We start from the raw sequence: 26565 nt of genomic DNA, 5'->3' as shown, positions 1-26565 counted from the left end.
AATCAGGGGCTAGAATTTTCTCCAAAGTTAGAAACTGTAGATATAAACTCCTGAAATCAGGAAGGGCCTCAGCAATGGAAATCATATTGCAAAGAGGGAAGTGAGATAGATGGGAAGTGATGTGCCCACAGCCTCCTAGAAGAATGGTTTCTGTCCCCTCAGTCGAGGGCTCTTTCCACGACTGCACTTTTTCCTTTGCCCTCTCCTTCTGCCCCTTGATCTCTCTGACAAATGCTCAAAGCCTCACTTAAAACAGTCCCCTAACAAGGGCTTGCCAAGGAAAGGCAAAGTTTGAGATACAGAGTCCAATTAACTGCCTCTGATTGCTGGATAACTCAAGTCTTCCGGAAACTGACTCCAGCAGCATGTGTTATATATTTACATCCAACCCTTGTTCTAAAAATAACTCGACATGTTTTGCAGAAATACACAAAATGCAACAAGCTAAAAATAAATACAATGGGGAATTATCACAAAGGGGGGAAAAGGATAGGAAAATCTAGCCTATTAAAAGCACCAGTGGTAGGATCTTGTGGAAAGGGTAACAAAGTATCGATGTTCCAAAAGGAATCTCCTGGAGAAACTGTCTTATACCAAGAAAGCAATTTATATAACTGGTGGCTTAATAGCAAATATTACAAGCAGTGCAATAATAGTGACCCATCAGAAATAAGTTGTGGATCAAAATGAAATGTTAGTAAGAGTTTGTGGGGAGGGATGAGGCACAAATTTTTCTTTTAATGTCTTAATGTGCAGGTTTTGGATTTCTGAAGCAAGTCATTCCTGAGCCTTGCAAGATTAGAAAGAAAAAAATGGAAGTGAGAGGAAAGAGGAGAGAATTACAGAGTAGGCGGAGGCAGAGGGAACCACGACAGGATGATGTGAACCTAGGCATCATTTGTTAAAGAACCAAAAATAATTTATCACATAATTGGAGGCTCAAATTCATACCTGAACTTGAACTCAATTGCATTTTTGTTATGTTATAATGCAATATAGTGTACATCAATTGGCTCAGAATTTAAAATTAGAGCCCAATTACCTGTGTAAGGGAATCATAAATCCAACTTGTATTTTTCTAACAGGGCTAACAACTCACGATGCCCGCTTAAACTTGGGAAAATCAATTTTCTGAGCTTAAGAACAATTGCGCATTGGTATTTTTTCACCCTGGTCTACTGCCCCAGGTGGATATAGTGACTGGGGGAGGGTAGAAGCCTAAGGCAAAACTAACAAACACAGAGCATTGAATATACTCAAAACGCCAACCACACGCAGGGGAAACCGGAGTGGGAGCACTTACGTGTAATAGGCAGCCAGAACCTGGACACCTGCTATTTGGTGAAGGAGTAAAAGCAAAACACTCCTACTGCTTTTCTAGTTCAGCAAAAATTTCCCCGGAGCTAAAGAGTAAGATGAAATACTAAGTAAGGGGAGAGCTTGAACTCCTGCTAACAGCACACCAGAACCAGGCCTGCCTGACTAAGGTCACAACTGCATGAAGCCTAGAGGCTCCCCTCCCAGGGTGGTTTGTTGGCCTTCTGTTCAACTGGAAACATCTCAGGGAACACTGTCTGGAGGGAGGGGGTGGTGGAATAAAGCTGCAGCAATGGCGGTAGAAGTATCAGCAGGAACAGCCTTCATGGAGGACAGTTCAGCACTGCAGATGCCTGTGTATGTATCTTATACACACCCAAACACAGATACTACACACACGTGTTATACATTTTGACACTGAAATTCCATTTCCATGAAATTCTGCTTGAGAAACAATTGAACCAGGTTGCAAAGATATACATAAAAGGTTCCTCATTTCAGCATTGCTTCTAAGTGCCAGAGTTGGAAGCAGACTAAAAGTCCATCGAAGGGGATGATTTAAGTAAATTTAAGCATTTCACCCTACAGAGTAATACTGTGCTGGAAATACAGATGATGATGTAAAATTCTACGGACATGGCACACTGTAAGATAAAATTACAAAAGAGTGTTACTGGATATATCAATTTTGAGTATAGTGCATGTGTATGTGTGCATGGGTGAAGAAGAAAGTCTGGGAGAAAATGCCCTCACATATTAGTCAAGGTCATTACTGTGTCGTGGGATAAATGGTATTCACTTTTTCAAAAACCTTTTCCCGTGGTGTTGGATTTTTGAGTTTTAATTTTATAAAACTGGCAGGTGTTCCTTACATAATCTGAAAAAAATACTACAGTATTTTCTATTTTTGAATTTTTTTTTAAAGTAAGGAGGATAGGAGGAAGAGTAGCAATATATAGAAAAGGCAGAAGCCCACCAGAGCCCACGAGGCTTTCCCTGCACAAAACACTAGCACCTGTCCCAAAACAGTTTCTGTCTTTACACAAAATTCCACTGACTGTACATTTTACTGAGGAGGGGAAACAAATGCAAAAAAACAAATCATCTGTCCACCTTACCTTTTTTTCCTTCTGTGGGAAAAAAAAACCCTCGGTCTGTACTATGCTTCTGAGAACAAATGATGTCCCTCCAAGACCCAAAATACAGCTAAAAACCTCAGCAACTGTGCCTTTTACACCGGGCTTGTTGGTTCCTCTGTTTTCCCACCTTCCAAATGGACATGTAAAACTGTTACTTCACAAAGACAAGGTGCTCTTTTTAAAGCCCAGAAAATACCAAAGAAACATACCAATTAGAACACATGCTTCTCACTGAGTCATTTCTGTATCTTAGTTTCATTTGCTCTATGCCAGGGTAAGATATCTGCAAAGTCATAGCAAAAGAACTAGAAGGACTTTTGAGACCATCCAATTCAATGCCCACATTTTTCACAAGAGAAAGCTCAGACCAGTCACCAAGTGAGTCAGGCAGGACTAAAACCGAGGGTCTGCCTCCCAGTCCGCTGTTTATCACTCATCTCTAATTTCAGTCAAAGATGCAGCTGTGTTTCCCCTTTCTAGAGAATCTGAATATTTCTTTAGCTAATGTTGACATAAATCAGACTTTGTGAGACAGAGAAACAGAGAGCAAAGTAACAAAATACACTGGCTAGCTTTTCCAGATGCATCTGAGAGAGAGTTTCAATAATGGAAAACACTTCATACATTGCTTTATACAGTCCACTCAGTTCTGTGATAGAGAAGGGTAAAAAGTTCAGGGGGAAAAACCATATGGGTCATCTGGTGACATTTTTTAAAAGTTTACTTTCAGAAGCGCATGATTTAAAGTGTTTTTCCCCTCAAAACCAAGCATATTCACTATAAAACGCCTGGAAAATACAACAAAATATTAATGAGCAGAAAAAGGAAACATACCATACAATTCTACGAACAAAAGACAACCATCGTTAAAATTTTAGGATAGTTCCTTCTAGTTTTTGTTTTCTTTTTGAATGGTTGAGATCTTCATACATATACCATTTCCAGATTTTCTTTTCACCTAAATTACACTTAAGCATTTTAGTAGTTCATTAACAACTTATAAACATCATTTTAATGTATGAACAGTATTTTGTGGTATAGATATGCCAAATTTTATAGTTTTTTCTTTATGTACGTCATTTAGGGGTTTTCTATTATACATAATACTATAACGAGCATTTGAAAAATAAACCGTGATCTTAATTTTCTGATTATTTTCATAACTTTAATTCCTAAAATGAGGTTAAATATTATAAACATTTTAAAGTACCTGAAAGTTGGTACCAAATTTTGTTTTTTTTTACCAAAGGTATATAAAAGTTCCTATCTTATAGTGCTTTTTCAATAATTACCAAATTTTAAGTCTTTGTTAATTTTATAGGTGACAGATACCTATTTTATTGAATCTCTCTGTCATTGAACAGTATCATATATTCATTACACATTGTGTTTCTCATTTGGAACATCTATTCTTGAGGTCTCTGCCCATTTATCTACTGCAGAAGAAGGGAAACATTTTGAATGAAGACATCCAATCATGTTTTCTTTAATAAATAAAATTAAAATAGAACTTTTAAGCAAGTTAATAGCCTTGCTGAATTCACTAAAGCCTAAGAAAACAAAGACTCCTGGCAAAATCAGTTAAGAAATGTAAAGAAAATAGCACAACACACTTTTTTCCCCCTGAGTATATATTATTTGGGCTCCATCAAGTAAGTGATATGTTTGTGCAGCTTTCTGTGACTGCTGATTCCAAGTGTCAGATTAACAAACAGTTGAAAATAAAGGAAGAGCTGGAGCATGTGGCATATGAAAATCACAAACTCTCTTTTTAAAAAGAATGTGTTCTGGTTCACACTGGTGGACTAAGAAAATTCATTTACCTCCTTTCTCACCCAAAGTACTTTCTAAATGATACTAAAGGAGCACAAAGGTGTAAACCCATAGCCACAAAGAGAACGGGAAGAAGCCGTTAGAAGGTGAGTGATTTCAATAAAAGTCTGTTGACTTACAAACCACAGCAAAGGAAACCACAAGCCAAAAGGGGGTTTCAGCAAAGGAGAAAACAGACCTGCCTGATACTACCCCAGAAAAACTCAGTTTTCAGAAATAGTGGGTAAAACAGAGGGTGGAAGAGGTGGGTAGAGCTGAAAAGCGGGGTATTAATTACAGGTCAGTATATGTAACATAGACTGCCCTCCCTCCTGGCTCTCCATGTGAGCTGGCCTGAAGCCACCACTAGGTTCAAGGCAGTAAAAACGTGTGTGGGGAGAAGTAGGACAGTTATCATGGGTGTTAAAACCTCACTCTTGCAAGTCAAAATCCCCCCACCCCATTCCCATGCACACACTCTAAACTTTGACCCTTCAAGCACACCATTTACAAGATCAATCCACCTGTTGAAGGGCTTGCAAACAGCCCTTCTATTACCTCATTCTTTTACATATAACCACAGATCACTGGAAATCCAATACACCAAGAAAGGCCAGCACACAAAATAAAGTGAGCAAGCAAAATAGCAGAAAACACGACACCATGCAAATAAGACAATTTAGGGAAAAGATACAAACTTAAAAAAGAAAACCTATTTGATACCCTCGAGAATCACTTGAGGATATTTGGTAACTACAAGACAAGAGCAGAGTTATATTTAAAAGGAATAATGAGATTAAAAAAAAGATCCCTTGGGAATTACATGATTACTTAAATAAAAAATTCAATAGACAGCTTAATGGCAAACTTGAGAAATCTCCTAGACTATATACTAAATGTACAGTATGTGAGAAAAAATAAGATATATAGATGATTGATCCAGGAGATCTACATGTGGACTAATAGAAGTTTCAGAATGAGAAAAACAAAACTGGAGGGGAGGAAATTATCAAATAAATTATATAAGAAAATTTCCCAGAGCTAAGGGGACACATGAATCTTCGAAGTATAGGAATCTACTCAGTGTCAAGGAGAATGAACTGTGAAATGTTAGAAAACTGAGGTTAAAGAGAAATTCGTAATAGCCTCCTAAAAAGACCCTCCCCCTAAAAAGGTAGCCTACAGAAAAGGAGGGATCAGAGTAACATCAGATTCATCAGCAGCAGTGTTGGATGCTAAAAGACAGCAGTGAAAATGATTTTCGATACAAAAGTCCTATTCCCAAACTATCAATCATGTTTGAGGGAAAAATGAAAAACTGCAAGCTTGCAAGGACTCAGTTTACCTCCCATTCACTCTTTCTTGGAAAGTTACTAGCAAAATTTGGAGGTAAGTCGAAGAGAGAAAGCCCACTGGATCCAGCAAATGGTAAATCCAACTCTGGAGAGCAATATGGGAATCTCAGGCTAATTCTATCCAGCAGGTCTAGAAAACAACCTGTCTAAATGAGAGCAAAATGGAGATCTAATGAGAAAGAGGGAGAACCAATAGAAGAGAAAGTGCAAACATGAGTTTTGGAAAACCTGAAGATATGATGGAGGCACACACTCAGGAAAGGCAAGAGGACATCAGAAACTCCAATAAAATCAAGCACAGATAACTTTATAAGAAAGACTTAAAATATATATTACACACACTGAAAGATGGCATGATTCTGACAAAATGACAGAGGAAGAGAATCCATTTGAACCTGATTCTAGACACAGTCTCCTTTGTGTATCACAGGAGTTGTGACACTGAAACCATAGAAACCACTTGGGTCTGCGGTAAATAATTTAGCAAAGGGATTCCCTGGTGGTGCAGTGGTTACAAATCCGCCTGCCAATGTAGGGGACACGAGTTTGATCCCTGCAACAAAGACCCAATACAGCCAAGAATAAATAAATAAATTTATTAAAAAAATAATAATTTAGCAAAGTCCTGATGATGCAAATCTTTTTCATTATAGTCAACTTTGGAAAAATCACAAAGAAAGACCTCTCTGGTGACAGAGAAAATGTAAATTAAACTTGACAATGCAAAAATAATGGTACAACTGAATGAGAACTGAAAGTGGAAGAGGGAAAAGGATAGTGGAGAAAGGGGTATGAATGCTCATATCTGAGCTATGGTAAGGAGGTAAGAGATGCTGACTAGATTGATAGACCAGTAAAGAGAGATTTAAATGTGATTTAGAAGTGGCAAGACCAAAGATACGGAAGCAACCTAAGTGTTCATCAACAGATGAACAGATAAAGAAGATATGATTCTCACACACACACACACACACACACACACAATGGAATGGACTTGGAGTGCATTATGCTAAGTGAAATAAGTCTGACAGAGAAAGACAAATACTGTATGATATCACTTATATGTGGAATCTAAAAAATAAAACAACCTAATAAATATAACAAAAAAAGGAGGAGACACAGATACAGAGAACAAATAGTGGTTACCAGTGTGGAGAGAGAAGGGGGGAGGGGCAACATAGGGGTAGGAAATAAGAGGTGCAAACTATTATGTATAAAATAAGCTACAAGGATATATTGTACAACATGGGGAAGATAGCCAATATTCTATAATAACTATAAATGGAGTATAACCTTTAAAAATTGTGAATCACTATACTGTACACCTGTAACTTATATAATATTGTATGTCAACTACACTTCAATTAAAAAATAAATTAATTTTAAAAAATTATAAAAAAGAAGTGGCAAGAACAATGGAAGTGGAGAATAATGTCATGTTGTTAGTGGGAAAATGTGAAATGGTGATAGATAAATTCTCTTTCTTAGAAGAAAATCAGTATATAACATGTAAAATTGATTTAAAAAATTAATTGGCAATATGGAGATAACGCCAGGAATGGCTTACAGCATTTAGGGAGGGCAATAAGAAGGGGAAAGGGTAGTTAGTGTTGGGAACTGTTCATTTTCATATGTGTTTCTAAACTATTTTATTTGTAAGCCATGTGCTAGCTATTGCTTTCATAAAAACAAAACAAAAAAGAAAGTTATGAAAGGAGCAAGTGCACTGTGACAAACTCTTTTACTAAAAACAAAAATAAAAATTGAGCCTGGATGAAATGTTGTCTTCTGAGTCTCTGGATAACTCTGGAGGAATAGTGAATTTTGTATAACTGGATTTATTTATAAATTTATTTATAAAAAGGAGGGAGCAAATGCAGTGTACGGAAAAGAGACACATTTTTTTCCCAACAGAAAAATTAAGCACTCATTAGAACGTAATGACAGGATGACATTCTGGGGTTTGGAGGGTAAGCACATCCCCTTCATTACCAAATCAAAGATTTTCCAGTATCAAGAGGGACTCTTTTCTCTCTCCTGGATTCTCCCTGCACACACCTCCTCCTTCCCCCACCCCACAAGCCCCTTCATGACCTTAAATAAAGATGAAAATTGAAAAGGTTCCCTAGTGCTAATTGCACGTTCTCTAATTTCTAATTTCCTCAAGATTGCTGCCTCCTGGCTGTTTCATATTAATATCTCTCAAAATGTACAGCAAGTGCACATTTGAATACCCAGCTAGGTACATTTCCCAGAATGTTTTTTTGAATGGGTTAGTTGTGGGAAGGTTGGCAATATACTAGTGACTCGATGATGGTGCAGTAATGTTACCCACAGCCTGGGTAACATTACTGCACCTTGTGTTCACAGAGAAGGCTGGTTCTGAGTTCAGTTACATTCACTAGCAATTTAAACGATAGCTGCTGTACTAAAATCTAAAATAAATTGCTTTTCTCCAGAAGCCATGTAAGCTTTTGTACTGCAACTTAGCAGAGCTGCTGGTTTTACCTCATCTGAAATTCAAACAGGGTATAAAAGCTGGGCCTCTGAACTCCTGTTTCTACCTCGAACAGCATTCTTCTACATTCTAGCGCTCTCCAAAATATCTATCCTGGAACCAGGTTTATAGGAAAGCAACATACTATTTCCATTTTTTATGCAACTCATCATTTGGTTTTTGTTTTTCTATTTCAACCTCACACTTTGGGCTGTTTTGAAAGAACTGTATTACCGGGGGCAAGATTTTTTCTCCCCATTTTGATGGCTAGAAAGCTTCTCTGCCAACATGGGCCAAGCCAAGCGTGGAAACATCGGCACCCAAATGCATGCATGTACCTCTGCGATTCTGTTCAAATTTACCTCCTTCCCTTCTATCCATGGGAAGAGGAAAGAAACAGCCAGTGCTCAGAATCTGAAGTAGAAATTCTGCCTTTCCCTACCCTCACTTCCCCATGAGTTTTGCCCAAAAGTCCATGGACTCAAGCTCACAACTATTTCCCCTGAGCACATTCAGACCCAGTGGCTCTGAAGGGACACAGCTGCCTCGGCATTTCTCTGATAGAGATGGCTTCTGACCCTTAGATGTCTTTCCACAAATGCAATTAGAATAGTTCCCAATGTTCACTACATTCTTTCAGATTTAACAAGGCAACATAATTAACATTGCTATTTTTCTGCCAGTTAACAAGAGAAAATTGCCCTTCCAAGAGATTTTTCATGTTTACAAAAATGATCCATTAATATGTTTCCCTTTCAGATGTTTTCTTCTATTGAGGTTGAAAGAGCTTGGTTTGGGGTATGCTATACGGTGTGTACTCAGCAGCATTTCTCTGAAAGCGGAAATTTCTTTATGCCCATCAAAAATAACAACTGGAAAAAAAAAAAAGAAAAAGAAAGAAACAAAATGAACACTTTAGATCAATTCAGATTCAAACTTAGAGCCACTGTGAAGTCCAGGAAGCTCTATTTCTATCACATGCACAGAGCCATGCCAAGGGGGTAGATGTAATGTCCCTATTGAATCATGTGAATCCTGCAGTTCTGCTGTAGGAATTCTCTGAGCTTTGATAACCAGAGACTAAGTATACTGGTTCTCCACCGGGATCCTCAGGGGGAACTAGGAAATGGAGTGGGGGAGGGTGCTTTTTTCAATGTCCCAGTAATTGGGGGGCAATACTGATATCTGGGGGACATTCTAAGTGTTGCTGAAAGTTCTGCAGTGTGTTATCTCCACACAACATAGAATAGAACTGCCTAGAGAAGACAAAATGAGCTCATTGCCCTGGGTCCCGTGTTTTCTCATTTTGCAAACCCTGGGCTCCTGACAGACAATCAGTAACTGAAGGAATCAACTAGTGGTTTAAAGAAGGTATTCCAAAAAAAAAAAAAAAAAAAGAAGAAGGTATTGATTCAACAAATACATATTAAGTTCCTCCTGTTGACAGTACAATTAATGCAATATATACATCAGACCATAATCTCCCCTCTAAGGAAGCTTAAAATGTCATTTTCTCCATAAAGCCCTTCCTAATGACCTCAGCTATAACTAATCTCTAGGTAAAGAGAGAAAATAACCTATTAGGGTTGTGGATACTGGAACTAAAAATTCTTGGGTTCTAATACAGATTCTGCCACTGACTAGGCTTGTGACCTTGGACTGGTTGTTTAATCTCACTGTGTCTTGGTTTCCTCATTGGAAAATGGGGATAATATTGCTGTTTGGGGATTAAATGGAGTTATTAATGATATAAAGTCATCAGAACAGTGCATGACACATAGTAAGTGCTCAAAAAGCACTTACTATGGTATATATATTTATAATTTTTAAAAAGAGTTTTATATACATAATTTTAATTGAAATCATGGTTGAGATAATTGCAGGTTCACATGCAGTTGTAAGAAATAATACAAAGAGATCCTGTGTATATTTTATCCAGTTTCCTCCACTTTGAAAAACCATAGTATAATAGCACAACTAGGATTTGACATTAATACAATACACCAATCTTATTCAGAATTCCCCCAAATCCCAGTTTTACTTGTACTCATTTCAGTATATGTGTGTGTGTGTTTGTGTATGTACTAAGTTCAATACAATTTTATAATCTGTGCAGGTTTGTGTATCCACCTCCAAGGTCAAGATACTGAGCAGTTTTATCACCACAAGGATCCTTCATGTTGTGCCTTTATTACCTCACCCACCTTTCACCCGGCCCTCCCTCACCTCCATCCCTAAGCTCTGGCAATCACTAATCTGTCCTCCATTTTGTCATTTCAAAAATGTCACTTAAATGGAATCAAAAACTATGTAATCTTATCACTTATATGTGGAATCTAAAATATGATACAAATGAACTTATTTACAAAACAGAAACAGACTCACAGACATAGAAAACAAACTTATGGTTACTAATGGGGAAAGAGAGGAGGGATAAATTAGGAGTTTGGGATTAGCAGATACAAACTACTATATATAAAAATAGATAAAATAGGTCCTACTGTATAGCACAGGAAACTATATTCAATATCTTGAAATAACTTATAAATTTAAAAGAATATGAAAAAGAATATATATATATATATACACACATATATAGCTGAATCACTTTTCTGTAACACCAGAAACTAACACAACATTGTAAATCAACTGTACTTCAATTTTTAAAAAATTGAAAAACAAGAAACCCTAAAAAATAAAATATAAAATTTATTGGGATTGGCTTTTTTCATGCAACACGACTCTGGAGAATCACCCAAGTTGTTGATTGTATTAATAGTTCGTTCCTTTTGATTGCTGAGTAGAACTCCATGGGTACCGCAGTTTATTTAACCACTCATCTGTTAAAAACATCTGGGCTACTTCTAGATTTTGGCTACTATGAATGAAGCTGTTATGAATATTTATGTACCAGTTTTTATGTGAACATGAATTTTCATTTCTCTGAGATAAATGCTCAAGAGTGCAATTGCTGGGTCATATGGTAGTTGTATGTTTAGTTTTGTAAAAAACTGCCAGATTTGTTTCCCAGAGTGGCTGTACCATTTTACATCCCCACTAACAAAGTATGAGTGAACAGTTTCTCTGCATCCTCACCAATATTTGGTGTTGTCATTAGTTTTTATTTTAGCCATTCTGATAGATGTGAAGTGATAGCTCATTATGGTTTTGATTTGCATTTCTCTGATGGCTAGTGATGTGGAATATCTTTTAGTGTGCTTATTTGCCATCTGTACATCTTCCCCAGTGAAATGTCTGTTCATGACTTGTGCCCATTTTCTAATAGGATTGCTTGCTTTTTTAATGTTGACTTTTAGGAGTTCTTTACATATACTAGATACTAGTCCTCTGTGGAATATGTAGTTTGTAAATATTTTCTTCTAGCCTACAGACTGTCTTTTCATTCTCCTTACATGGCTTTCACAGAGAAAAATTTTAATTTTGTTGAGGTCCAATCTATCTATTGTTCCTTTTATGGATTTATGCTTTTGGTGTGAAGTCTAAGAATTCTTTGCTTAAACTCAGATCCCAAGAAATTTCTCTTATGTTTATTTTTTCTAAAATTTTTATAATTTTACACTTTATGTAAGTCTGTAATCCATTTTGAGTTAATTTTTGTATAAGGTATGAGGTTTAGATCAAAGTTATTTTTTTGCCGATGGATGTCTAATGCTCCAATACCATTTGTTAAAAGGCTGGGGTTCCTTCATTGAATTGCTTTTGCTCCTTTGTCAAAAATCATCTGAGCATGTGTGTGGATCTATTCCTGGGTCCTCCGTTCTGTTCCATTCCATCCCCTGCCAGATGCCACATTGGCTTGATTACTATGGCTATATAGTTAGCTTTAGTATTAGATACGAGTGATTCCCCCCTACTTTATTATTTTTTAAAAACATATTTATCTATTTATTTATTTATGGCTGTATTGTGTCTTCTTTGCTGTGAGCAGGCTTCTCATTGTGATGGCTTCTCTTGTTGCAGAACACGGGCTTAGGTGCGAAGGCTTCAGTAGTTGTGGCTCGTGGGCTCTAGAGTGCAGGCTCAGTAGCTGTGGCACATGGGCTTAGTTGCTCCATGGCATGTGGGATCTTCCTGGACCAGGGATAGAACCCGTGTCCCCTGCATTGGCAGGCAGATTCTTAACCACTGCACCACCAGGGAAGTCCCATACTTTATTATTCTATGCTATGATTGTTTTAACTATTATAGGGCCTGTGTCTTTACATATAAGTTTTAGAATAAGCTGGCTGGAATTTTGTTAGGAATTGCATTCAACCTTAGATCAAGTTGGGGAGGACTTGCGTCTGTACTATGTTGAGACTTCCAACATTTATTGGAAGGTCTTCTTTGACTTCTTTTATCAGTATTTTGTAATTTTCAGCATACAAATCCTGTATGCATTTTGTTAAGTGTATATCTAGTATTTCATTTTCTTTGGAACAGTTGTAAATGGTATTGAGTTTAAAATTTTGGTTTCTGCATGTTCCTTGTTAGCACATAGAAATATATTTTGTGGATTAATTAATTGCTGAACTCACTTATTATGGGAGATTTTTGTTGTTGTTGTAGATTCCTAGGGTTTTCTAGGTAGAAAATCCTGTCATCTACAAATAGAGCTAGTTTTATTTTATTCCTTTCCAATCTGCATGCCACCTATTCCTTTTTCTTGCTGTATTACAGTGGCTAGAACTTCCAGTACCATATTGAATAGAAGTAATGAGAGTGAACATCCATGCGTTGTTCCCAATATCAGGGATTCTTTTTTTTTTTTAATTAATTTTTATTGGAGTATAGTTGGTTTACAATGTTATGTCAGTTTCTGCTGTACAGCAAAGTAAATCAGCTATACATATACATATATCCCCTCTTTTTTGGATTTCCTTCTCATTTAGGTTACCACAGAGCATTGAGTAGAGTTCCCTGTGCTATACAGTATGTTCTCATTAGTTATCTATTTTATACATAGTATAAACAGTGTATATATGTCAATCCCAGTCTCCCAATTCATCTCACCCACCCCCACCCCCAGTATCCATACATTTGTTCTCTACATCTGTGTCTCTATCTCTGCTTTGTAAATAAGATCATCTATACCATTTTTCTAGATTCCACACACATGCATTAATATATGATATTAGTTTTTCTCTTTCTGACTTACTTCACTCTGTATGACAATCTCTAGGTCCATCCACGTCTCTACAAATGATCCAATTTCGTTCCCTTTCATGGGTGAGTAATATTCCATTGTATATATGTGCCACATCTTCTTTATCCATTCATCTGTTTATGGACATTTAGGTTGTTTCCATGTCCTGGCTATTGTAAATAGTGCTCCAGTGAACACTGTGGTACATGTGTCCTTTTGAATTATGGTTTTCTCTCAGTATATGTCCAGGAGTGGGATTGCTGGGTCATATGGTAGTTCTATTTTTAGTTTTTTAAGGAACCTCCATACTGTTCTCCATAGTGGCTGTATCGATTTACACTCCCACCAACAGTGCTAGAGGGTTCCCTTTTCTCCACACCCTCTCCAGCATTTGTGGTTTGTAGATTTTTTTGATGATAGCCATTCTGACCGGTGTGAGGTGATACCTCATTGTAATCTTGATTTGCATTTCTCTAATAATTAGTGATGTTGAGCATCTTTTCATGTGCCTCTTGGCCATCTGTATGTCTTCTTTGCAGAAATGTTTATTTAGGTCTTCTGCCCATTTTTGGATTGGGTTGTTTTTTTGATATTGAGCTGCATGAGCTGTTCATATATTTTGGAGATTAATATTTTGTCACTTGCCTCATTTGTAAATATTTTCTCCCATTCTGAGGACTGTCTCTTCGTCTTGCTTATGGTTTCCTTTGATGTGTAAAAGCTTTTAAGTTTAATTAGGTCTCATTTGTTTATTTTTGCTTTTATTTTCATTACTCTAGGAAGGGAGTCAAAAAAGATAAAAATATGGAATGCTTCACAAATTTGCATGTCATCCTTGGGCAGGGGCAATGCTAATCTTCTCTGTATCATTCCAATTTTAGCATATGTGCTGCTGAAGCAAACACTCAGGGATTCTCTTTATCAAGTTGAGGTAATTCAACTCTATTCCTAAACTGCCAACAATTTTTATTATAAATGGACGCTGGATTTTGTCAAATGCTTGTTCTGGGTTAATTGATATGATCATATCATTTTTCTTCTTTAGCTTGTTGATATGGTAGATTACATTGATTCATTTTAAAGTACTCAACCATCCTTGCATACCTGTATTAAATCCCCTTTGGTCATGGTACATAATTCTTTTTACACATTGTTGTACTTGATTTGCTAATATTTTGTTGAGTATTTCTGTGTCAAAGTTCACAAGAGATATTGGACTGGAATAGTCTTTCTTCCTCCCTCCCTCCCTCCCTTCCTTCCTTTTTGTGGTCTTTTACTAGGCTCATAAAATGAGTTGGGAAGTGTTCCTACCTCTTCTATTTTCTGAAAGAGATTACGTAAAATTGGTATTAATTCTTTTCTAAACATTTGGTAGACTTCTCCAGTGAAACTGTGTGGTCCTGAGGAGTTCTTGGGGGGAAAATTTTAAGTACTAACTCAACTTCTTTAATCGTTACTCAAGCTGTCCATTTCATCCTGGCTGAATTTAGGTGGTTTATAATTTTTGAAAAATTGATCCCTTTCTTCTAAGTAGCTGACTATGTGAATATGAAATTGCTCACAGTGTACCTTTACTTTTTAATGATTGTAGGATCTGTATTTATATCCCCTATTTCATTTCTAATGTTGGCAATTTTGTTATTGTCAGCCTTGCTAATCATTTATCAATTTTATCAATTTTTAGAATACCCAACTTTTTGCTTCATTGACTTTATATTTTTCCTGTTTTAAATTTTATTGATTTCTGCTTTTACCTTTATTATGTCTTTCTGTCTGCTTGCTATTGGTTTATTTTTCTTTCTTTTTTATACTTGAGGTAGGAACTTAGGTTATTAATTTGAGGACTTTCCTCAATTCTAATATCATATTTAGTGGTATAAATATCCATCTCAGCACGGCTTTAGCTGCAGCTTACATATTTTGATATATTGTATTTTCATTTTCATTCAGTTCTATGTATTTTTTAATTTCCTTTAAGAGTTACTCTTTGATCTATGTTTAGAACTTTTTCTGTGATCTTCTTGTAATTGATTTCTAGTTAGATTTTATTATAGTCAGAGAACACGTTCTGCATGATTTCAATTTTTAAAACTTAAAGGGTTTTTTGTGACCCAAGACAAGGTATATTTTGGTGAATGATGCATGAGTGCTTGAAAAAAATGTGTATTCTGCTATTATTGGATGGAGTGTTCTATATATGTCAATTAGATACTATTAGCCAATTGTGATGCTCAGATCTTCTATATTCTTGCTGATTTTCTGCATAGTAGATCTATCTATTGTTGAGATGGGGCACTGGAGTCTCTAACTACAGTTGTCAATTTCTCTCTTTCTCCTTCAACTCTGTTAGTTGGGTTGTTTGTTTTTGTTTGTTTTTTCCCCATGTACTTTAAGGCTCTATTGTTTGGTGTGTATATATTTAGAATCATTAAGTTTTCTGGGTGGGTTGATGCTTTCATCATTACATAATATCTCTGTTTGTCTCTGATATTTTCTTTGCTCTGAAGTCTACTTTTATCACATATTAATATAGTCTCTCCTGCTTTTTGAAAATTAATAATTGTATAGTGTACTTTTTTCTATCCTTTTTCTTTCAACTTACCTAATCATTGACTTTGAAGTGAGTTCCTCATAAGCAGCATATAGTTGGACTGAGTTCTTTTATCCACTCTGTCACTCTTTATCTTTCAATGAATGATTTAGATGATTTACATTTAAGATCATTATTGATAAGTTAGCACCTCAGTCTATTATCATATTACTTGTTTTCTATTTCTTTTCTCTGGTTCTCATTTCCCTTATTGGAGGGATCAGACTTCTCTGATGTTGCCAGCAATACTCCCATTCAATAAGGAAAAAAAATCAACCTCCCTGGGCTTCCCCCTGTCATTGGGTTATGAGTTAGGAAACACCTGGTCTGTGTGGCTTCTTCTCTTGGGAGGGAGGACTCTAGACACTCTGCTACTATGCTGTTCCTCTAGCCCTGGCGTCTCAAACCAGCTCACCTTTTTCTTACCACCTTTCAGAACTCTCATTTGGTTGCCTCTTGCTTCATTTCTAGAGGAGGAGGAGCAGGAAAAATGGGTCTACATCATCTTTGCTGGGCTGGAATCTCTGCTTACTATATTTTTAATTGTATGTTTCCATTCAAGTCTCTTATGACCCTTAACCCTTTTTGACCTTATACTTATTTGTGTACATCCACAGATTCTAAGATTTGAAACTTCTTGAGAATTTCTCTATGTATATTTTACAGTGCCTTGAACATAGTGGGTTCTCCCTATGGATGAATAAATGAATGAATGAATGCTTATGTATATTTTCTTTGGGGCTCTACAGTGGAGTAGACCTACATGTTAAGTGCCCACCCCTGTAAATGGACACAGGAGTAACAGGGAGAATCTAACTCAATGTGATTTACTGAAACGTGCCTAAGAACATATGCTGACTTAGTCATCAGCTCCCTCAGGTCATCACACTCATTTTTCTGCTTCCAGCAGATCAGAAAATGTGGTAATGCTGGGGTAGACCTCCCCACCATCACTTCCTTTATTACTCCCCTCAAGCCTATACCCTGAACACACACCCACACCCACCCACACCCACCCACCCACCCACACACACACACCTCAAGCACCCAATTTTTCAGAGAAGGTAGTAAGTCAAAAGGGGGAACATGTCACATTTTCTTTCTAGAAATGAAACTACTACATCTCCAATAAAAGATGAGTATGCAACACTGATACCTGATAACAAATGCCACAGAACAATGTTGCTGGGAAACCCCAAATTTTTAGAGCTCACAGAAACATCACTAAAGATTGCATGTAAGAGATAGAGGGCCCCAGGCAGGGAATGCAATGGAATGTAAGGCCAGGTCCCTGCTGAGGCTCAGAAGTAGGAGTGATGAAACAGCAAGCTGGAAGAGACCTTGGGCAACTGAGTTCTCCCACTGAGTGGAAAAGAATTAAAAATAAAGGCTTTAGGATGGAAAAAAATTGGATGTCTGACCTCCCATTTAACTACTGGAATCATGCATTGTTATCAATTGGTATGAGCTCTTGGTCTTTTAAGATCCCTAGGCACTCATACCTCATGTTTGCTGCACATGTGTATCTCCATTTTGGTTTTTGGTTTTTGACAAACAGAAGTTTACTTTTAATGGAGTCAAGTCCACAACTCTTTTCTTTTGTGATCTTTTCTTTTTGTCTTTAAGTTTATAAGGTTCTCTCTCACTGTAGTTGGGATAAATGCTCATTTCTCTTCTAGCTTTCTAATGATTGATTTTATACATTTATTTCCTTAATCCAGCTGGAATTAATTTTAGGGTATGGTGTGAGGGAGACTGTAATTCTTCCAACTTGAATGTATTCTTAATAAGAAAGAATAAGGCTTACTCTCTGGTCCAGTGAATGGACCCCTAGGCAGAAAACCAAGGTGAATCCAAGGCCTACTTCAAGTGTTACCTTCTCTCAAAGACCAAAGTCCTGCATTGCCTGTTAGCCAATTCCTGGAAATAGTTGCCTCATACATCTTATCTAATTTTATAGCTCTTCGTGAAAGGAGGTCAAGACTGGCACCAGATACTTAATTGCAGCTAACAGCAGAAGTCCTTAATTCTCTACAATCACTGCCTTTGAAAACTATAATGCTTTAATATCTTTCTTCACTACCATCTCCAATACCTGAACTTTACAAATGATCCTATTTCCCCAACTACCCACTGCTCTACAGTACACATGAATGATGGATAATACTTATCAAGTGAATTACCCAGCCTTCCTTTTCTCACTCCTTTCATCATGTTCTTGGATCTCTGATTGACATCTAATGTCTCTGCTCCAGGAACAAAGGAGGTCAGATGAGGAGACAGGGGAAGCTCAAATTACTCCACAATTTTTCTTTTCAAAGCTCTGAAGATCAATTGGGTAGGATGAATTTTACAATTCATCCTACATAAACATTTCAGTTGGTCTAACCCACCAGCTTCCAGCAGCATCACCACAGCTAGCCCTTTCCTGGAGGTAATTACGTATTGGTTGTACCCTATACAATCGGCCCTCTGTATCCACAGGTTCTGTATCTGAGGATTCAATCAACCATGGATCAAAAAAAAAAAAAAAAAGAAATCCAGAAATTCCAAACAGCAAAAGTTGAATTTGTTGCACACCAGCAACTATTTACATTGCCTTTGCACTATTGTACAATGAACTACATCTGTCTCTGTGATAGAAGCTTATCTCAGCTCATCAAAGAGCTTATCAAGACCAACAGCATTTAGTAATGACACCGGCTCCCAAATGCGTCTGGATTAGAATAAACTTTCTTTGTACCATCTTTAGCTTCTATACATTTGAATAAAGGTGAACCCAGAGCTAAATGAACTCTGAGAAAAAAAATTCAAAAAAGTTAAGATTAAGCAGTGTTCCTTTTTGGAAGTAGGGGAGGATAGTTGCTGAGGAAAGTTCAAGGATTACTCTGCTGCTTTTCAACTCTTTATTATTGATTTTATCTTAAAGGCAAAACACAATACCTAGCTAAGGATTTAAATACAGATAAACAATCTAAATAGGCTGCAGTTAAGTACATTATTCTTCAAAGATCACCTCAGAAAAGAGAAGGTAGCTCCCAACTTGTCACAATATATATGTTTAAGAAAAGCAAGTGTGAATAGCAGCTAAGGATGGGGAGCAGGGAGAGGTAGATTAGAGGCATCAGATGCTCCCTTTCAGTTTTGCTGAGGTTTCCAAATGGTTTGTATATCTAGCTGACCAAAGTGGTACAATTTCTTTTCTTAAGTTTATCAATCACTCTACACATTAATAAATTATAGCTTCACCTCAAGTTTAATTGTACAATGTGCATTTGACCACGTTTATTTTGCCCATGTGTATCTGACAATCTCTCAGGGGTGGAGAATTTAAATGATCACTTTCCAAAGCACAGAAACAAAGGCTGACACTTTGTGTCAACAGAAACCTTAAGAAAACAGCAATCTTGAGAAATGGATGGAAGGATAGATGGATGAATGGATGGATACATAAGACAACCACTAGGTTCATTCTTTCTACTTATTCGACATGTTTTTTTGGAGTGCTACCAGCGTAGGGTATGGAGGTGAACAAGTTAGAAACAGTTTCATTATGGAGCTTACAGTCTACCATAATAGACAGAATGGAGGACTCAAGATAGGCAAAAATGTCTAATGTGTCACCTAAAGAAGGTAACCAAAATGAGTTACCCAACAACTTAGCATGGCTGCTATCTGCAGTTATATACATGCCAGGAAAGATGAGAAAAGGCCTACAACCTCTGCTGGACATGCTTTGGAGACCAAATAAGTTTGGATCATAACCATCCCTATAAATTCCTACCTGTACCCTTCACACACAAGAAATTACCAGGAGGCATCACTATCACAGATCTCCCAACAAGAACCCATTAATACCACCCAAACAGATAAAACTGTCTTAGGCTTGTTTTTGACTTTTTTGTTATTGCTGTTGTTTAGAGGAGACGTAAATCAGATGCAAAATCACCATATTTCCCTTCAAGGACACTCATCATAAAAGCTGCTAGTGTACCTTTTTTGGCATATAAAATCATATTTGCTAAATCATTTATCTCTTTTGCAACACAATTCTATTTTCATCTAGCAACTGCATGAAGCCAATCTATTGGGCAGAAAAGAGAAATGAAATATTTACTGCAGAATCACGAGGTGTATTATATATCATTCAATGGAATGCAAAATTAGCAAGTATTAGCCTTGCAACTTGCTTGGCCATGTAACTGACAGATTTTCCTGTAAGGAGGTCTCCAAAGTACCATCCAATCGAGAGTTTAACAATTTCCAGGCCCTTATCCTGCCCTTCCTGCTGCAAGTTGCACACATGGAATCAGTTATCCACAAGAAAGCCCAGCATGGGGGGGGGGGCTATAAATAGATTATGATCCTAATTTGCAAAAGACTTGCAGTTTTCAAGTGTCCCTGATTCTACCTAAAGAGTTGCTCCAGCCTGTGCATGACAGCTGTCTGTAATGGAGATAGATAGCCCTTCTTTCTTTTTAAGTACAAGATTTACCATTTGTTTTTTCTACTCTTCCCCAAACTCTTTTAGTCTCAGACATATTAGTGATACAATAAATAACTTATTGTTTTCCATCTTTAGGACTTTTGTACTTATAGGTAATATGGAAACCTGTTTTGGGTCCTAAAAAAAAATCATGTGAAAACTTTCGTCTGTAACATAAAAATACAGCAGTAATCTGTCAATGATAATAACGATGATAATTAGATACTGACTTGTGCTGGGAACTGTGTTATGCTCTTTTCATTCATTATCTCATTATATCCTCACAATTCCTGTATGACTTAGATTATGCCCTGTAGCCCCTTTAAGCACTTTCATACAGAATTCCACCCTCTATTTCAAGCATAGCCAGAAACTGGCAATATAGGAACAAAGGGAAATGATTCTGTCCAGTTGGGAAAGAAAAACGCCACAATCCTCATTAAAACTTAGGCATTTTAGAAAGAGGCCAAAAAAGCTGTTCATTATGATTATGGAAACAAGATCCGCTCACTGCACTGATTTGAAAATTACAGCAAAGCATTTTTTTAAATTTATTTATTTAATTTTTGGCTGCGTTGGGTCTTCATCGTTTTGTGCAGGCTTTCTCTAGTTGCGGTGAGCAGGGGCTACTCTTCGTTACGGTGCATGGGCGTCTCATTGAGGTGGCTTCTCCTGTTGCGGAGCTCTAGGCGCGTGGGCTTCAGTAGTTGTGGCTCGCGGGCTCTAGAGCACAGGCTCAGTAGTTGTGGCGCACGGGCTTAGTTGCTCCACGGCATGTGGGATCTTTGCAGACCAGGGCTCGAACCAGTGTCCCCTGCATTGGCAGGCGGATTCTTAACCACTGCGCCACCAGGAAAGCCCGACAACAAAGCATTTTTTAAATGCTTTAAAATGTAAAACACAGTGAAATGCACATAATTGAACAATAAGCTATTATACTAGGATTTAAAATACTTAAAATTATATCCTCCATCACCTAAAAATATAGTTGCTAAAAACACTTACTTTGTATGTAGAAACTCGTCTTACTTGCTTTGCTTCATTCTCTGCAATTGTCTTTAATATTTTCTTAACTCTGCGAAATGTGAAAGACACTGTGGAAATGTTTTCAGTTCAAGCGCCCAGTGGCAGAGTGTGGCTCACACTGATGCTATGATGGCCTTTTAGCACTGGCAAGGTCTGAAATATGTAGCCCTCATGTTGACACTCAGTGTGCTTTTCAAAGTATCTACCCGTGCTTCTCACATTCTACGGAACATATCTGGAAAGTGTCTTAAGGATTTTCCTGTATATCATTTTCTCAAAATTTTTGTATTGAGTTTTGGTATCATAAATCTAAATTTTTGTCAACTGAACAGTGGCTAGATCTGTATTTTAAATCCTAGTATAATAGCTTATTGTTCAATTATGTGTATTTCACTGTGTTTTACTAACATTTCAGGAAATTGGTTGGGGAGTTGGATTGACATATTAAACGTTATCTTTCTTCTCATTTAAAATAATGGGAAGTTGTCTCCTAGAAAACATTGTTGGGTAAAACATCTGATCATCAGGTACAAATTACTCACATCAAACAAGGGATACCTTTATTTTTCCTAGCATGTTCCCTATTCTTTGCTCGCTTCTTTCTTTCCATTCTATTTTTACACATTTTCTCATTTAATTCTGACAACATTACAACGTAGCTAGTATGACCCTATTTTAGAGATGAGGGCACTGAGATTCAGGGAGGTCTGTCATTGGCTGTATTCCTTTCCTGCCTGTGGTTGCTCTAACAAATTACCACAAACTTAGTACTTTTAACAACAGAAATTTATACGCTCACAATTCTGGAGGCCAGATGTCCAAAATCAAGGTGTTGGCAGAGCCGGGCTCCCTCCCGAGGCTCTAGCAGAGATTCCACTCCATGCCTCGTCCACCTTCTGGTGGTTGCTGGTATTTCTTGGTGTGGGGCCACCATATCACTCCAATGCCTCCAAGGTTGCATCTCCTCCCCTTCTGTGTGTCTCAAAGCTCACTCTGCTCCTCTCTTATAAGGATACTTATATGATAGCATTTAGGGCTCCCTGGAATAATCCAGAATGGTTTCCTCATCTCAAGAGCTTTAACTTAGTCACATCTGTAAAGAATCTTTTTCCAAATAAGGTCACATTCACATATTCCAGGAATTTGACATGGATACTTTTTTAGGGACCATTTTTCAGCCTAACACACTGGCTCAGTGTCACCCAGCATGACATGGTATAGATGTTCAGATGTAGGACTTGCAGATTCCAGAATTCATGTGCTTTCTGCTCCATGTGTTGTCTTCCATGATATTGCAAGACCTGTCTCTCCCTATATCTCAGCCTCCCCTCCATCTGCCTTACCTCAGAGCAAAGTCAATATTCTGCTCTCCCAGCTCCAGGGCCCTTTCCAAGGAGAATCTGAAAAGGCTGAGCTTCCCATTAACAAATTCTATCACACACTCTTGGCTTCCTTTCCAATACTCAGTCAGCTTCCTGAGTCTAGTTCAAGGACCACACAGGATCACAAAAGCAACCTTGCTTTGAGGAAATAACAATTATCTCTTTCCCACTGATACTGATTTTTTAGTGTCCCCATAATATGACAGAAAAGAATGCTAAATATCATCCTCTTTCTTTTTCTGAACTTGTTGTCTGCTGTTACTTAGGGAATGAAAATGGAGAGAAAAAGGAAACCAGGCTATGTCTCCTAAATTGTCCTAGAACACACGGTATGAAGGTTAGTCAAAGCCAAGTTGCTTTTTGTCAAGAGATTGCTTGATCTAGAATCCATGTAGGAACTGATGATGTTTCCACCTGCCTAACACGTGGGCCAGTAAGGATCTGCAAAGTGCTATTCTGTACAAATATTTCTCATTCATTCTAGGAACCAGCATTCACATTTACACAGACTACCTGGAATTCAATGTAACTTTTCTTTTCACAATCTACCTAAATATTATACTATATTTTATATAAAATAAAGAAACTGACTCATTGTATGGCCTATTTACAAACCCCTCGCCATTCAAGTTGTCATTCGAATTACATCTGCATGCATCATAAATCAGACAAGAAGATTTCATCATTTTTACTTAGATAGACATATATTTAAAAGAAATTAAGAGGGGAAAATGAGCTCATATTTTCCTTACTATTTTAAGATTTCTAATGTTCTCTATTCTTACCTGAGGATCTGAGTTTTCATCTATTATTTCTTTTCGTCCTAAAGAACTTCCTTCAACATTTCTTGTGATATAAGTTAGTATGCAGACAATAAATTTTCTCAGTTTTTCTTTAACTGAAAGCAACTTTCCCTCCATTCTTTTTGTTTTTTCCTTTGAGTTACAATATTATACAATAAATGTTTCAGGTGTACAACACAGTGCTTCACAATTTTTAAGATTATATTCCATATTACAAAATATAGGCTACATTCCTTGTGCTGTATCTTTGTAGCTTATTTATTTTATTTTTTTTAATTTTGAATTTTATTTTATTTTTTTATACAGCAGGTTCTTATTAGTTATCCATTTTACACACATCAGTGTATACATGTCAATCCCAATCTCCCAATTCATCACACCACCACCCCCCTACCACCACTTTCCCCCCTTGGTGTCCATACGTTTGTTCTCTACATCTGTCTCTCAATTTCTGCCCAGCAAACCGGTTCATCTGTACCATTTTTCTAGGTTCCACATATATGTGTTAATATACGATATTTGTTTTTCTATTTCTGACTTACTTCACTCTGTAGGACAGTCTCTAGATCCATCTGCATTTCAACAAATGACCCAATTTCGTTCCTTTTTATGGCTAAGTGATATTCTATTGTATACATGTACCACAACTTCTTTATCCATTCGTCTGTCAATGGGCATTTAGGTTGCTTCCATGAGCTGGCAATTGTAAATAGTGCTGCAATGAACATTGGGGTGCATGTGTCTTTTTGATTTATGGTTTTCTCTGGGTATATGCCCAGTAGTGGGATTGCTGGGTCATATGGTAATTCTATTTTTAGTTTTTTAAGGAACCTCCATACTGTTCTCCATAGTGGCTGTATCAATTTACATTCCCACCAACAGTGCAAGAGGATGCCCTTTTCTCCACACCCTCTCCAGCATGTATTGTTTGTAGATTTTCTGATGATGCCCATTCTAACTGGTGTGAGGTGATAACTCATTGTAGTTTTGATTTACATTTCTCTAATAATTAGTGATGTTCAGCAGCTTTTCTTGTGCTTCTTGGCCATCTGTATGTCTTCTTTGGAGAAATGTCTATTTAGGTCTTCTGCTCATTTTTGGATTGGGTTGTTTGTTTTCATCATATTGAGCTGCACAAGCTGTTTATATATTTTGGAGATTAATCTTTTGTCATTTATTTGTTTGCAAATATTTTTTTCCATTCTGAGGATTGTCTTTTCGTATTATTTGTAGTTTCCTTTGCTTTGCAAAAGCTTTTGAGTTTTATTAGGTCCCATTTGTTTATTTTTGTTTTTATTTCCATTTCTGTAGGAGGTGGGTCAAAAATGACCTTGCTGTGATTTGTGTCAAAGAGTGTTCTTCCTATGTTTTCCTCTAAGAGTTTTATAGTGTCCGGTCTTACATTTAGGTCTCTGATCCATTTTGAGTTTATTTTTGTGCATGGTGTTAGGGAGTGTTCCAATTTCATTCTTTTACATGTAGCTGTCCAGTTTTCCCAGCACCACTTATTGAAGTGGTGCTGGGAAAACTTTTCTCCATTGTGTATCTTTGACTTCTTTGTCATAGACCAGTTGACCATAGGTGCATGGGTTTGCCTCTGGGCTTTCTATCCTGTTCCATTGATCTATATTTCTGTTTTTGTGCCAGTACCATATTGTCTTGATTACTGTAGCTTTGTAGTATAGTCTGAAGTCATGAAGTCTGATTCCTCCAGCTCTGTTTTTTTCACTCAAGGCTGCTTTGGCTATTCAGGGTCTTTTGTGTCTCCATACAAATTTTAAGATTTTTTGTTCTAGTTCTGTAAAAAATGCCATTGGTAATTTGATAGGGATTGCATTGAATCTGTAGATTGCTTTGGGTACTATATTCATTTTCACAATATTAATTCTTCCAATCCAAGAACATTGTATATCTCTCCATCTGTTGGTACCATCTTTAATTTCTTTCATCAGTGTCTTATAGTTTTCTGCATACAGGTCTTTTGTCTCCCTAGGTAGGTTTATTCCTAGGTATTTTATTCTTTTTATTGCAAAGGTAAATGGGAGTGTTTCCTTAATTTCTCTTTCAGATTTTTCATCATTAGTGTATAGGAATGCAAGAGATTTCTGTGCATTAATTTTGTATCCTGCAACTTTACCCAATTCATTGATTAGCTCTAGTAGTTTTCTAGTGGCATCCTTAGGATTCTCCATGTATACTATCATGTCATCTGCAAAGAATGACAGTTTTACTTCTTCTTTTCCAATTTGGATTCCTTTTATTTTTTTTTCTTCTCTGATTGCTGTGGCTAGGACTTCCAAAACTATGTTGAATAATGGTGAGAGTGGACATCCTTGTCTTGTTCCTGATCTTAGAGGAAATGCTTTCAGTTTTTCACCATTGAGAATGATGTTTGCTGTGGGTTTGTCATATATGGCCTCTATTATGTTGAGGTAGGTTCCCTCTATGCCCACTTTCTGGAGAGATTTTATCATAAATGGTGTTAAATTTTGTCAAAAGCTTTTTCTGCATCTATTGAGATGATCATATGGTTTCTCTTCTCCAATTTGTTAATATGGTGAATGACACTGATTGATTTGCTTATATTGAAGAATCCTTGCATCCCTGGGATAAATCCCACTTGATCATGGTGTATGATCCTTTTAATGTGTTGTTGGATCCTGTTTCCTAGTACTTTGTTGAGGATTTTTGCATCTCTATTCATCAGTGATATTGGTCTATAATTTTCCTTTTTTGTAGAATCTTTGCCTGGTTTTGGTATCAGGATGATGGTGGCCTCATAGAATGAGTTTGGGAGTGTTCCCTCTGCAGTTTTTTGGAAGAGTTTGAGAAGGATGGGTGTTAGCTCTTCTCTAAATGTTTGAAAGAATTCTTCTGTGAAGCCATCTGGTCCTGAACTTTTGTTTGTTGGAAGAATTCTAATCACAGTTTCAATTACATTACTTGTGATTGGTCTGTTCATATTTTCTATTACTTCCTGGTTCAACCTTGGAAGGTTATACCTTGCCCATT

General features: G+C 37.1%; 1 protein-coding gene and 1 non-coding gene across 19 annotated transcripts in view; both read right to left on the bottom strand.

Moving 5' to 3' along the window:
• The window catches only part of FHIT (fragile histidine triad diadenosine triphosphatase), a 1440192-nt gene that overhangs the window by 888549 nt on the left and 525078 nt on the right, over positions 1 to 26565 (bottom strand). The window lies entirely within an intron of this gene.
• On the bottom strand, positions 14065 to 14171 carry LOC132528331 (U6 spliceosomal RNA). Its single transcript, XR_009543203.1, has one exon. It is a non-coding gene; the product is annotated as a U6 spliceosomal RNA (small nuclear RNA).

Source organism: Lagenorhynchus albirostris, chromosome 10, assembly GCF_949774975.1.
Source record: "Lagenorhynchus albirostris chromosome 10, mLagAlb1.1, whole genome shotgun sequence".
Classification (NCBI taxonomy): Eukaryota; Metazoa; Chordata; class Mammalia; order Artiodactyla; family Delphinidae; genus Lagenorhynchus; species Lagenorhynchus albirostris.
Note: the sequence above shows the minus strand (reverse complement) of the source record. Positions and strands in the feature narration are given on the sequence as shown.